Source organism: Pinus tabuliformis, chromosome 2_2, assembly GCF_031772625.1.
Source record: "Pinus tabuliformis cultivar Carrire ecotype Pingquan chromosome 2_2, CPIR1, whole genome shotgun sequence".
In the NCBI taxonomy this organism is placed as follows: Eukaryota; Viridiplantae; Streptophyta; class Pinopsida; order Pinales; family Pinaceae; genus Pinus; species Pinus tabuliformis.
Genome location: NC_142300.1, coordinates 178151919 through 178166940, shown reverse-complemented (window position 1 = coordinate 178166940; position 15022 = coordinate 178151919).

Here is a 15022-nt window from a genome sequence, read left to right as displayed (position 1 = left end):
GATTCAGAGTTGGAAGTTGGCACCATAGTGATATATTGCATACAGTTAAAAAGCATTGTACTATGTTACTTTCTTTCAGCTTTAAAATAGTATCCTAAGCGATAAAGAGTTAGACTCCGAGTTCAGAAGTATTCACTGCCTGAAATTTCTGTTTGGACCAATTTCCCAAATCTCCAGTCAGTTCAATGCACAATTTATCAGACAGCTTCATGTGCAATTTATTTGAACTGAATAATATGCAATTATGAGTTCGTTCAAATTTGTAAGAGGTTAGCAGTTTTGGATCTTGTTTGGGATATAGTGAGTACAAGTAGTTTGACATCTTTATAATCAATGAATGTGGGCTATAAAATGTCTGTGTATGGAATTTGAGGGGATAGCATTTGAGTCATAATATATCTAATATTGTATTATAAATTCAAACACGTAAGTTTCATTTATTGCAAAAATTTATTCAGCCAGTAGCTACATGATTGAATCTCATACTTATTTGTTTTGTTTCTGTAATGGCCCACTTATGTCGAGCCTTGTTCCCCATAAACTATTGGAAATTATGCAAGCCAAACATTTCAGATTTTGTCTGTGATTCTGTAGAAGCAAGTACGACGTGATGGTCATTCATGTCTTCCCATCAGTGCAAATCTCACATCCTCTACTCTATTTTATAATAGAAAGTAAAAGAAATGCACAAAAACTAGTTTCGTTAAACCTCACTGATGGAAAAACCTCAGTGACTGGCAAGAGTTAACTTATTTTTAAAGACATGCAAGATCTAGCTATAAAAACTTGAATCCTAATAGGTAAAATTCTTCTTCGACAATTTTGTGGGTTTTCTAAATTCATTTTGGCTTTTGGTCAATATGTAACATTGCTTTTATTCCTGGGGCTTATCATACAAGATGCATGTTTGCTGTGTGCTATTGGTCAACAATGCACATTGTTTCTCTTATTTCTTCCCCAGGAGAGACAATAATAGACAATGGGCTTGTTGCATGTTATTCTTTCAGATTCTGACTGCTAAAAGAAAAGATAAGCTATTAGGTTATTTTCTCTTTTCAATAACATTTAGAAAAAATGGAATCAATGCAAAATTAGTGCTTGCATGCATACAACGTAATATATTTAAGGTTTTAACATCATGTACATTTGTTCCGCATATTAAGATTCTTGTGCATGGCTTTTTTTTGGGGGATTAATTGCCATATGGCTTGTTCTAGACCAAATAGGCTGTTTCGATCAAACATTGTATATGAAATAACATGCTATTCATCTTGGTGCTTTGTGAACTATTGTTATGGTCGATGCTAGAGGTTTTATGTTCGTTTTTTTAATCCCATTGGATGATTAAGATGCTCAAGGTGAAGATGAGTTTATTATAGAGAAAATTTAGAATGAAGATAGCAAGAAGAGCTACGGACTTTCCTCTGATTAAGCTCTTCTATTATCATAATTCAAAAAATCCCCGATGATGGATCTTTGTTGGGATTTGAAATGTTGACAAAATATGGTTATCATTGTGGATACTTAGATGTCTAAAATCCAGAGTTATTTCCTTGCATGGAGTGGATACATGGAGTGAGAAAATCTAAAATGAAGATAGCAAGAAGAGTTGCGGACCTTCTTCCAACTAAGCTCTTCTATTATCATCATTCAAAAAAGCCTTGATGATGGATCCATGTTGAGATTTGAAACGTTGACAAAATATGGTTATTACTGTGGATACTTCGAAGCTTAACTCAACAAAAATGAACCACAGATGTCTAAAATCCAGAATTATTTCTCTGTACGGAGGGGATACATGGAGTGAGAAAATTTAAGATGAAGTAACAAGAAGAGTTGCAGACCTTCTTCCCATTAAGCTCTTCTATTATCATCATTCAAAAAAGTCATGATGATGGATCCCGTTGGGATTTGAAACTTTGGCAAAATATGGTTATCACTGTGGATACTTTGAACCTTAACTCAACATATTAAATATTAGGTTTTTTCCACTTAGGGTAACTTTACTTTTAGAGGGTGACAACACCAATCATAACTTACGGAGCACAAATCTCGAAGACGATTCATAGTATTTATTATGATAAGTACTTTTGGAATGAGCACTGGGATTTTTATTTATGGGAATTAAGATGAATTCTAATATAAAGTAGGAATTAGGGTTGCGGGGAGCGCCCTTCTTGAGTTCACTCTTGAAGCGCACTTTCTAATTTTTTTTCGCTCCCTAGATTTTTTTAGTAATTTTTTTTTTTTTGGGTGCAAACAAGTTCCAAACACAATTTTTTTTGAAGTAACAAGAATTTTTGAATGGGGTAGCCTAATGATCAAGCTTATGACTTTATTATTGATATGTAATTCATGGAATGTTAAATTCTTAAAGTAAAATTGACATTCTCCTTTATCTTTCATTTAAATCTTTTTACTTAAATTTTTAACATTACCATGAAATGACTCTAAATGTTTGAGAGTGGTTCTGACTTTATTGGATTTCATATGGAGAAAATAGAATTTTAGATCTCACTCAAAATCCAGTGGATTTATCAATTTTTAAAGATTTTAGGGTTGGGGGGATTATAATGTTTCCATTGGATTTTGTCATGTACTAGGGTATGGAACTCGTATTTAATCAAGAGCATCAATCCTTCTATGTACCTTGATATTAGTGACATTGGTTGTTGACTTGACTTGACATGCTACATTTTTTCTATCTTATGTTAATTCTTAGAGGGTGATATTATTGACAAAGATTCCAATTTAGGCAATGATTTTGATGGTATGTAGGTATTTGTTGTAGTATGATTATTTTGGATGCTAGAGGCCATTTAGAGTCTGTTTGTTGATGTATTTTTTGTTTAGAGATGGATTGCACTCTGCTATTTTGGTTATGCACTGCACCCTTACATGCTACATAAATGAAAACTTATAACTCGTAAACCTTTGGTTGATGAAGATTGTAACTACTAGACGATTGATGCTATATGGTTTAATTTATGTTTTTACATTTTTTATAACTAATTCATCATTCTACATGCTTTTGATGACATATATGAATCAAAATATATAAAAATATATATTATATGAAATTTGCTCCTAATTTGCTTTTATCTCGGTAGCTTCTGAAAATGTTGCTCCTCGCTTTCGCTTTCGCTCTCACTCCACTCCCAAGCAACCTTGGTAGAAACATCAATCTAAGAATGAATATTGTGCATTATTTTAGGGATTTGATACCTATCAATGTGGGTTGGCTCATCATCATTATTTAAAGAATCCCACGCTCTTTGAAATGACTTGTGGCGCATAAGGTGTAGACATTCACTCTTGTAAGATGTTTTTGAGCCTTGTGTCTTTAATTTGTTGAGTTTGAGGAAGGTGATCTTTGAGCTAATTCACATAATGCTTCAATTAGATATTAACTCTTTTTTTAAGAAGTGTTTCTCAATTAAACTGATACTAGATTACATAATATCAAAATATTTTTGTCGTGGCATGCCAAATTGGAAATGAGACCAACGACAAAATTCGATATCTTTTATCCCAAATTTCCATATACTAATCGAATGCATACAAAAAAGACTTCATTATGCAATACATTATGCCATAGTACTAGGAAATTCCAAGTGACGTAAACAAACCACAAGTTAATTGAAACAATCAAGAGAATGTGGGAATATCAATGGTGCTTAGAATGGTTGGATTCCCTGGAGGTGTAGGATTTGGTTTGTTGTAGAGTTGCTTCTCAATGCTAGTCAGTTCTTCATATTCTTCCACTACGAGCGGGGTTACTCTATCTTTGTTTATTAGATTGATAAGTCTCGCTCTCTAGTCCTCCCATTAGTGATTGTTCTAGCTTGCCGAAAGATGAAGGTGAATGTCATTGCATCCCAGGTTGGGTGGAAGGTCCGCTACCTTATTGTCTAATTTCTTGACATGAGAGAGAACAATGACTAGAATCATATCAATCAAATGGTTAACATGTGACATTTTTCAATCTCTAGTTGTGGCAATTATTTTATGGAGAAGCTCCATTGATCAATTTCTTTACTTTATAGAGGACTAATTGAGAATCACCCTCCACAATTAGCTTGGAGAAAGCCCTTGTGATGATGTGATAACAAGGCCAATCTTTGGAGTTGCAAATTTGGTTGTGTTGTTATTGGAATGTCCCATATTATCTGCGAATAGAAACACTGGTTTCCTTGTCACGGAAAATTCCTTAGGGACTAGTAGAACCTGAATTGCCTTTAAATGTCCCATCAAAATTAAGTTTAAGGAATCTAGGGAGAGGAGGGTTTCAAGAGGCTAGAGGACTAGAATATGGGGTTCTTGGAGGCGAAGGATCGATAGGAGTCATAAACAATTGGAGATTATACAACATTGTGGCATTCAAAACTTCAATGTCTCAGTTTGACGATGACCAAGGGTGGAGTATCACTGTTTTACAGACATTCTGCAATGCTTTTGCCTAGATTACCTCTCTTTTGATGATAAGTTATTAAAGGTGCTATTGTTCCTCTCCTTACACATGTTCGCAGCAAAAACCATAGAATGAGTTCCCATGCTCGTTTTACAATATGATTTTTTGTCACAAAGGATCTCTAACCTTCAGTGGACTCTATGATGCCATTCCTATTCCTTTTTGACTACCTAATAAGTTGAAGCGCTGAGACCATAGAGTTTTAGAAAAAATGCATGTATTGAGCAAGTTCTCCATGTTTGTTGCATCCAATCTACACATAAAATAGAAGGGAGGGCATTCGAATCTTTTGCGGATGATTTTATCCCATGAAAGGGCTCTTTTATGTACTAATAATCAAAGAAAATGGGCAACTTTGGGCTAGAAGTTCTTAGCTTAAATTTGTTTCTAGATTGACTGATGAGGAAAATTGCCGTGACTTGTAGTTTGTTGATATGCTTCTTTGATTGTGAACATACCCTTTTGATTATAGCCCCATCAAAGTTTGTCTTGTCCCTCAGAGAGTGGGATCTTTTGTTTGTGAGGTTCTTCCATTAGTGTGTCCAAATTGGCTTGATGAAGAGTTTGAGGCCAACTTTCCTTACCTTTTTCTTCTCTCCATGAGGTGTGCTCTGTTATTTGGTGCCAATAATATGTTATTATCAAGATACCTAGATTTTATAAGCTTTCCTATAGCAAGAAATTTCACCTTGGCACTAAGCTCTAGACATTGTTGCCACGATTCCATCCAAAACCAGTTATCCTTTTCCTCTTGTATTTCCTAGAAACAAAATGTTGTTCTAAGATGAATTTGCTAGTGCTAGCCAAATTCCATATTAAGATCCTTGAACAAGGTTTTGAACTCTTAATTGTTGTTGCCATGATTAAGAGGGGTTGTATTTCTTGCTCCAAAGTTGTCTCCATAACTCTTTGTCACCTTGGATCCACCTCCACCATAATTCCCCCCCAAAATGTTATGTAGAATTTTTGGATCATGAAGACCAAGACCTCTTGTAATTTTGGGAAGACATAATTTATCCCAAGCTACAAGGGCCCATTTTCTTTCTTGCATAGCCTCTCCCCAAGGAAAGGATATGTAGATAATATTGATGGATTTAAGGATTCCTTTGGGCATTGTCTACATAGAGAAGATACATCGAAAGGGCTTGAATGTCTGAATTCAACAATGCTTTGCCAAGAAAATTTTAATATATGAAGGCCCAACAATCTAGTTTTTTGGGTATTTTTTGGACTAATTCCTTCTAGTGAATAGCTAAGGGAGTTTTCTACTAAATGTGCCCTCATATATTATGTAGGGAGAGATCTGTGCTGAAAATCTAGCAATCTAGGTAGGTTCCCTTACACAACTAAGTTAGTATTAAATAAACAATTTTGAGATTTACCATTGTCAATGGATGTACTTGAGGCCTCCATGAAGTCATCTAGGATTTGTTTGTTTTAGAGCTCTAGCTTCTCTTATTGTAGGAACTCCCATTAGAATTGTCTCATCAACAAATTGCTGATAGGAGATGGCCCATGGGAAGATCATTGCCATAGAGTCTTATCTTTCGTTGTGCTACTATTGCCTTTATGGTGCTTTCTGACCCTTCTGCAACGAGAGTAAATAAAAATGGCAAGAGAGGGTTGCCTTGTTGAATTATGGGTGAAGACTTGAATGTTGAGGAAGGAGAACTATTGAGCATCAATGAGAAGAATGGGGTTGCAAACAAAGCTCCTACCCAATTAATCCAACTACTTGAAAAGCCGAAAGCCATGAGAGCACTGGAGAGATAAGCCCAACTAATTTTGTCGAAGGCCTTAGATAGGTCAAACTTAATTAGCATTCTTGTGTTTTTAGAATTTTTCAATGATGGGGGGCCTCATGGGTTACTACTATTTCGTCCAAGATCTATGTCCTCTCCACATACTTGGTATGCTCCATTGAAAATTAGATTTGGCAGAAGTGCCTTTAGACGATTAGCAATGATTTTTGAAATAATCTTATATATCACATTGCATAAGGCTACTAGTCTGAAGCTATAAGGATCCTAGGCTTTATTAAACTTGGGCGCTAGTGTTAATAGCATGGAATTCAAGATTGGAAATAAGGAGCACGCAGTGCGAGATTCCTCCACCAGGTCATGTATTTCTTTGCCAAGGAAGTGCCAACATGCTTAGAAAATTTGTGGGGAACCCGTCTGGACTCTATGCTTTGTTTTTTGGCATGGACGTCACTGCCTCTTCGACTTCAACATATGATACCTCTTGCATTAATGCAACTTCATAATTTGGTTGAACCAGTGCTGAGATGTTTTCCGATCTTTTGAATTAGTCTCCATTGACTTTGATTTGGTTCAACGAAAAGTGATCTAGAATATCTGACCAAATCTTGTTCCATTTCTTTGTGATTTGAGAGTTTTCGCCCTACTTCATCTTTGAGCGAAAAGATCCTATTATAGTGTCGGTGTTTGATCATTGATTTACGAAAACACTGTGTTCTTCTCCCCTTCTCAAAGACAATGGATTTTTGACTTTTGCCTCCATATTATTTCCTTTTGTTCACTTATCCTCTATTGTTGGATAGGTAAATCCCCTTTGCGGACAGAGGCGATCCCACTAGCCTAAAACAGAACTAGCCACAATCAAATCACGCTGCCACGCAAGTTCCTAGTTGTACATTAAAGGCGAATTAAAAAGACCAACCTGGAATCCAACGCTATATTCGAAGCAGAGTTGGTATTCCTGCTTCCTCGCTCCGGCAGGTCACAATCCTTGCGATCCTAGCAACCGGACACCTGCACATGCAAAGGAAGAAACAAATACAAGCATAAAATCCACCAAGGCACAACTATATTTCAGTCAGAAAGGAAATAAATCAAGCATCGCTATAATAGACAATGAGATTGGAACTATAATAGCAGTGGTTCATTAATGAATAATAGACAGGAAAAGTTACAACCAAGGTTCTGACGTTGAACCTCTCCTCTGGCTGGGCGAGCAACTATATGTGTCTTGCAATGTACCTCCTCTCCGGCAGCATAACCTCTCTATGCTTCACTATCACTCACAAGCATAATCACAACTAGCATTCCTCCAAGAATTAAGAACTCCAACTCAAGAACTAGCTTGTCTAATGCATGAGGACAGATATTTATAGATGGAGAAGGGAGAAAGATTCGATGAACCAGGACACCCATTGTGGATTTGCATTATCTCTAAAAAGTCACTGTGGATAGATGTCGAGGATAGATGATGACTCTCGACCTCTATCAGATGGATTTTTCCCTCAAAAGACTTCGTGATCTGGAAGGAAAAAAATAGACGGGCGTGCTTTTAGCAAAAATCATTACCAAACTGGGCTGGCGCGGGTATTGTTCTGTGACAGAGCGCCAATGGTCGCGCCCTCTTTTGAGGATCTCAGTGATTGGCGCGGGTAAGATACTTGTGGACCTGCGCCAATGGAAAAAGAGTACTTTTCAGGGAGAATTTGCAGAAGGTGTCTTCAGGGAACATGAAGTACATACTCAGGAGAACATAATGCAAGTGTTTTTGGGTTATGTCACTGCTCACAGGTCCCGGAATTCGTCCTCCAATGTACGGGAACAGGGTGATAGGGACGGTGACCAATGGTGACAAATTACTGTATAACAGATGCCCCCTAAAGCATGAAGTCCGAGAGGGAGAGAGAGGGGTGAAATGCTTTATAGGAACACACAAGAACACATATAGCTGCCGCCGAGGATCTGCATTGAGAGACACGACTGATAGTTCAATTACATGATGTACGTGGTATGGTCGTAGCCATCCATAAGAGAGTACATAAATAATCTAGATCCATAGTATGGACGCAGCCATCTGGTTAGGATCAATGAATTGACTCAGGTATGGTCGCAGCCATCTAGTGAATGAGTCATGTATCAAGAATCACGCCTGGATTACAACAGACACAATCCAGGGTCTTGCGCTCCATCTCGACCCGAACAAGAGTACAAGTTAAAGCATGCGAATATATGAGCTGAAGTCGAGCATGCATGAACATCGTCTGATTACCAGTCAATAGTGGAAACTGTTAACGGATGCGAGAGGTACCACCAATAGTGACAATGGCCCTCAAGGTACTATAGGTACAATCTACGGCGTGCGAATTAATGAGCTGGCGTCGAACACCCGTAGAATCATTCGATCGGAGGCCAATGATGAAAACCTCACGTCGAACACGAAGAACCTGCCATTGAGGCGTGCAGGCTCCAAGGCACCGGAAGGGAGTCTCTAGATCAGCTTCCTGGATAATGAGCTGAAGTCGACAGTAAGTGATCTTGATCGAAGGTGAGCCATAATGTTTCCCACATCATCGACACGAGACAAAGAGATAATGCTGTGAATCAAGATCATGTGAACTATCAGATGGAGGTTGTTTCTTTTCAGAGGTCAACTTCTCTTGAACATATCGGCGGCACGATAGTGGAATTGGCAGTATTTGACATTGATGGATCAAAGGTCATGATGACGAGACAATGAGTAGATGAGAGGTCAAATAGGGTACCCAAGTCCATGGAAGCAAGTGAAAAATATGAGATGAGATATCCCCACCCTGGACACGAAAGCAGAGAAGTGCCATGTTCAAGAGCGACATATTGCCGACACGACGGTAACTATGGTTCCTTTTTTCCCCCGCCATTTCTGGCGAGTACCCCAATTATTTTTAACAAGCTTGATGGGGATAGCATATGCTTGTGGTACGTCATTTCGACAAAATCCGATGTCATCAGGTTTTAACGAGTCTGACAAAGGAAGAACTCGGCGTCTTTTCATGTTTAGAGAGTTTGAAAAGACAGCAGAAAAGGAAACTCCAGGGGTGTCCTTTTTCGTAAAGTTGTGTCTCTCGGGCCCGAAAAAGTATAAAATAATGCCCGAAAGAACCGCCCGACCATTACGATCGAGGAGTACTTTTCATAAATAGTGATTCCGACCTGAAAAAGTAAAAAAACGGTTGAAATCACGTCGTTTCATGACCATTAACGAGTTTGAAACGACAAAACCCGGTAATCTTTTTATGTTTTAACGGTCGATAAAAAGAACTTAAAACGACCGCCCCTTATTAACGTTTAACGAGTCAAGAGGAGTAACTCGGCAATCTTTTCCTTTTTAAATGGTCAGAAAAAGAGCTGAAAGCAGACCTTAGAGTAACCTTTTCTTACGTTTTACTGATCTTGAAAAAGTGGGAAAATGAGCTCATTACGTTGCTTGAGTTGCACCAAACCCTGTCATCATTCAAAAAACCAGCGTAAAACCTACTTTGACATAAAAATACCCACAAAAACATCATTTTAATGTATTTTTAGGCCAAAAGAAGCTATAAATAGTGAAATGGTAAAAAAACAAAATTACTTTTCACTTTTTACCTTGTGAGTTCATCATTGGAGGGTTTTGGGTGCAAAGTTCGGCTGCTGATTGCGATCAATCCAGGAGACCATTCGAGCTACCGTCTGAAACAGGTAAGAGGCCTCATCTTAAGCTTCATTTTTATTCCATTTCTTTAGCTTTTCACCCACAGAATGATCCTCTGCAAGGGGGATTGTAAAAATTAGGGTTGCGCCCATTGGCGCGAGTTCCCCGCGCGGGTTCGCGCCAATGGGCTATTTTCCTAAAAGGAGTCGCGCCATTTTCGCGACTGTTTTGAAAACAGTCGCGCCAATTGCGCGAACCAAATTTTCACAAGATTTTGACCGTTTAACCTGCAATTTTTGTTGATTTTTGGCTCCACCATTGATCTAATGATGACATTTTCAACTCTTTGGTTGCAGAGTTTGGTCAGAATGGCGATAGAATGGAGAGAAAGGGAACATGAGGCCATAGATGCCATGGCAATGGAAGATGATGCATGCATGGATGCTTTGCGAGATTGCGGCTTGAAAAAATTCTTTCTTACCTCATACTTACGTGCACAGCCTGAGTTACTAAGGTTCATTGTGGATGCTTGGGATATTGAGGATCAGGTATTCCGCCTGAAGGACCAGACATTGGAGCTGGATGTCTCTGATGTCTATTTTATTACTGGACTATCTCGGCGGGGTGCACGGCCCATCTTGACCGGTAGCAGGCCTTCCAGGGAAAAGATGGGTGAAGTAATGGAAAGGGTTTGTCCTGGGGCCCATACTGGATCCAACAGTGCCAAGGTGGATATTGTCACTATTCCGGATCTGGTGCTACGAGTGGTATTATTTACTATCACTCGGACTGCTGGGGTACAGGCACCCCACGAGGCCAGCAAGAATCACTTGCTGCTGGCGACTGAGTGTCTGCACCCTACACTGTTTGATTGGGCAACGACAGTGACAACAAATATAAAGAGGCAGCTTACCAAGTGTAAGCGTGATGGCAATAAGAAGTTTGGATATGGATCCATCATAGTATCGTTTTTCCTGGAGCGGCTGCCAATATTCCGGATCCCGGAAGGTATTGTGGCAGATCCAGTGCCACGGGAGCCGAGGTTGGCTCGATGGGCACCACTTATGCCCAGAGGGGGTGGGGGCCAGCAGATGGCCTGGAGGCCTGAGTTCTTCATTTGGCTCCAACACCAGATGATCGTCGTGGAAGACTGGCCCTATGCGGGCACTGATTTTACTGGAGATCCAGACCTCCCATTGCCTGAGGGAGAGGACTGGGATGAGGAGCTAGGTAAGAACTCTTTATGTTTTTAATGTTTTTACATATTCAAGTTTTTGCAATACATGTCCGTCTCTGACAACCTCTATACATATGTATGCAGATGTTGGTGCAGAGCGACCAACTGACTTGCCTCATAACGTACGGAGGGCACAACCTGCAGCAGACCCTCAGGTAGAGGGTGATGACGATCTAGTTCAGAACCTTGAGGCACTTACTCGAGGAATTCCAGATTATGGCAGATTGGCTGACGTGCCTAGAGCGTACCAGAGGCACACGGTGGGAGTATCTACTCGCGTCCATCGTCTGTTGAGACGCTTGGTGCGGGCGGTGACATGCTATCATGAGCATCACCGTGCTTAGATGCCTAGGTTTCATTTTTGTATATTGTCGAGAGACATGTTGTCATCGGCCATATGGGACTTGGACATGTATTATTTTTGAGTTATGTAATGCGCGTGGCGCAAACATTATGACACACACGTATATATATACATATGCTTATGGTTTAGTATTGTGTTTTCATGTGCTTGCTTATGTACTGTTTTGATTACAAATTATGCAAATGTCTATCTAACACATGATTAGCCAATGCATCAGATAATGTGTTTAGTTGTCTTGGAACATGTTGATATGTGATAAAATCAAAATGCCTTTCTAACAATCTTACACGTAGATACAATCTTAGAATAAGATGGTTTCTGACGGAATATTGCCCGTTGAGCTGGTGGACAACAAGTTGAGAGTCCAGGTTCACTACCAATGCACGAATGCCGAAATTAATTGCTTTAGCAAGTAGCTCGATTACAGCACAATATTCGGCGACATTGTTAGTAGTATGACCTAAACACACACCTTGACAATCTATTAGCTCGCCATGAGGATCGTAGATCACCCATGCCGCAGAGGACAAATTGCGAGTACTGCGGCAGGCACCATCAGCGAAACCAACATAAGGTGCATCCGACATCTGCACAAGAAGCGAAAAACACAATAAGTGGTAGCTACGTCTTGAAAACCGACAAACACACACAACACACTAAAGTACATGTATGTACACAATAAAATGTACTAGCATCACGCATAGTACTTTTTCAAATAAAGCCCATTTCGGGGCTTCCCAAGAGGGTTTCCTTCATAATCAATCAGCTCGTAGGCCCCTTTCTGCAGAACTTTCTTAACAATGTAAGGGCCTAGCCACATAGACTCGAGCTTTCCTGCTCCTAGCTTATCTTTTGCCTGATCATAGAGCAGGACTAAGTCTCCCTCAACAAAAGAACGTGAATGGACAGTCTGATCGAAGTGAGTCTTGACTCGCTTCTTTTGCGTTTCGATGGCCAAAGAGGCCAGGCGACGAGTCTCATCTAGCCGTTCTAAATAAAGAAGGCGTTCTTCTAACGGAGTGGTGTTGGGAAGTAGCTCGACAGCTAATTTCAATGAAGGGATCTCACATTCAATTGGAAGGGTAGCCTCTAGTCCATAGACTAGTTGGAATGGAGTGAAACCAGTGGCATCCTTCACGGAGGTTCGGTAGGCCCACAAGGCAGGGAACAACATCAAATTCCAGTTAGACTTATGCACGCCAACGATACGTTGAAGCATTGTAACCAAGATTTTATTGACAGCTTCAACTTGACCATTGGACTGAGGGTAGTATGGAGTTGAACTATCGTGTTGCAAGCCTAGCTGGGTTGTTAATTCCGACATCATATGATTACGGAAATGCTTTCCGTGATCGGTGACAATGGCTTGAGGGACGCCGAATCGCGAAATGACATGATTGAATAAAAATTGCGCCGCTGTGTGACTGTCTTCAGTTAATGTAGGCATCGCCTCGGCCCATTTAGTAAAGTAATCGACGACAACGATGATAAACCCATGCCCCCCGGCCGAGCGAGGGTTACAGGTCATATAATCAATGCCCCATTTTGCAAAAGGGCCGACGGTGACAACAGGGTGCAATGGAGCAGGAGGAGCGCGCATCTTGCGCTGGTATATCTGGCATTCATGACAAGAGCGGACGGCAAGGATGCAATCCTTGAAGATAGAGGGCCAAAAGTAGCCAGCACGAAGGATTTTTTGGGCAGTAGCATATCCGGACATATGTCCGCCACAGGCACCAGAGTGGCAGTCATTCAAAACCCGCTCAGCTTCCTCGAGAGTAAGACAGCGGCGGAGAACAGAGTCTGCGCCGAGACGATATAATGTATCTCCAATGATACGGTATGGTTGAGATTGATGACGAATTCTTCGCCGAGCGTCTTTAGACACACCCGGGCGAAAGGAGGATGTTTGCAGATATGTGATTATATCTCCGTACCATGGATCGAGGGTGCTAATGAGAAAAAGGGTCTCATCCGGAATTTGATCCTCTACATGCGAGGTCGAGGAAGAAGATGGCAAAGAGCAAATTAACTCAGCAAACACAAGGGATTTCTTAGACTTGGCAGTGGTAAATTCCAAGTCAAACTCTTGGAGGATAACAATCCACTTTGAGTATTTGCCCCCCAGCAACTGGCGTGACAATATATAAGTCATGGGGTTGCAATCAGAAATCACAGTAGTTGTTCGCAGCAGGATATAATGACGGAAACGTTGGACAGCACAAACCACGGCTAAAGCCAACTTCTCGACATAAGCATATCGAGTTTCCGTATCTAGAAGGTTGCGGCTGAGATAGTAAATAACATGCTCAGTGCCATCATCGTCAGCTTGAACAAGAACCATGCCAATAGTGGTATCGGCGGCAGCCAAATACAACGTGTAATCGCGATAATAATTCGGAGGACGGAGTAATGGAGCAGAGATAAGGAGACCTTTGAGATGCTCAAAAGATTCCTGAGCTGTGGCATCCCAATGAAAAGGGACATCACGCTTTGATAACCGTGTAAAACCTTTGGCCACCTCGGCATAGTTGGGAACAAAACGATGTAAAAAATTGGCTTTTCCCTGCAAACTCTGCAACTGATGCAAAGAAGCGGGGGGAGGAAGATTCACGATAGCCTCGACTTTAAGGGGATCCAAACGGATGCCCTCTCGGGAAACGATAAACCCGAGAAGTCTTCCAGATTCAACGCAGAAGACACATTTGTGAGGATTTAGCCTGATTCGGTAGTATCGACAGCGAAGAAAGATTTCGCGAAGGTGTGTAGGGTGGTCCTGACATTTAGCTGAATGAGCAGGAAGATCATCCAGGTAAGGTTGCACAATGTGTCGAATGTCATGAAAGGCATAGGAAATTGCACGCTGGAAAGTGGCACCGACATTTTTAAGACCGAAAGGGAGCTTCTTATAGGCAAAAGTGCCCCAAGGACAGATAAAGGCAGTTTTGTGTTGATTAGCGGGAGCAATATTGATCTGATTATAGCCAGAAAAGCCGTCCATAAAAGAATACATTTCACTTCCAGCACACTCATCAATAATCTGATCAATGAATGGTGTGGGAAAATTATCTTTAGGGCAGGCGCGATTTATATCACGATAATCAACACAAACGCGGATTGTGCCCTGTTTTTTAGTCACAGGTACGATATTTGAAACCCAATCTGTGAGCGGAATAGGGTAGAATAAACTGGCTTTAAGAAGCTTCTCTACCTCGGCTTTAATCGCGGCAGCTTTTCTGGGGTGTACAGGGCGTAACCGTTGACGTACAGGCTTAGCACCTGGGTACGTGATTATCGCATGCACTACTATGCTAGGATCAATGCCGGGCATTTCTTCGTAGGACCATGCGAAAACATCCCGAAATTCGCGAAAGAGGTTGGAGTAAAGTTGAATCTCCTCAGAAGTACAAGTGACTCCTATATGAATATGCTCAACAATCCCTGGTTTGACAGAGATGTCGATGGGTTGGGTTTGCGTAATATTTGCCATATTCCCTTCAGAAGACACCTGATCAATCTGAAT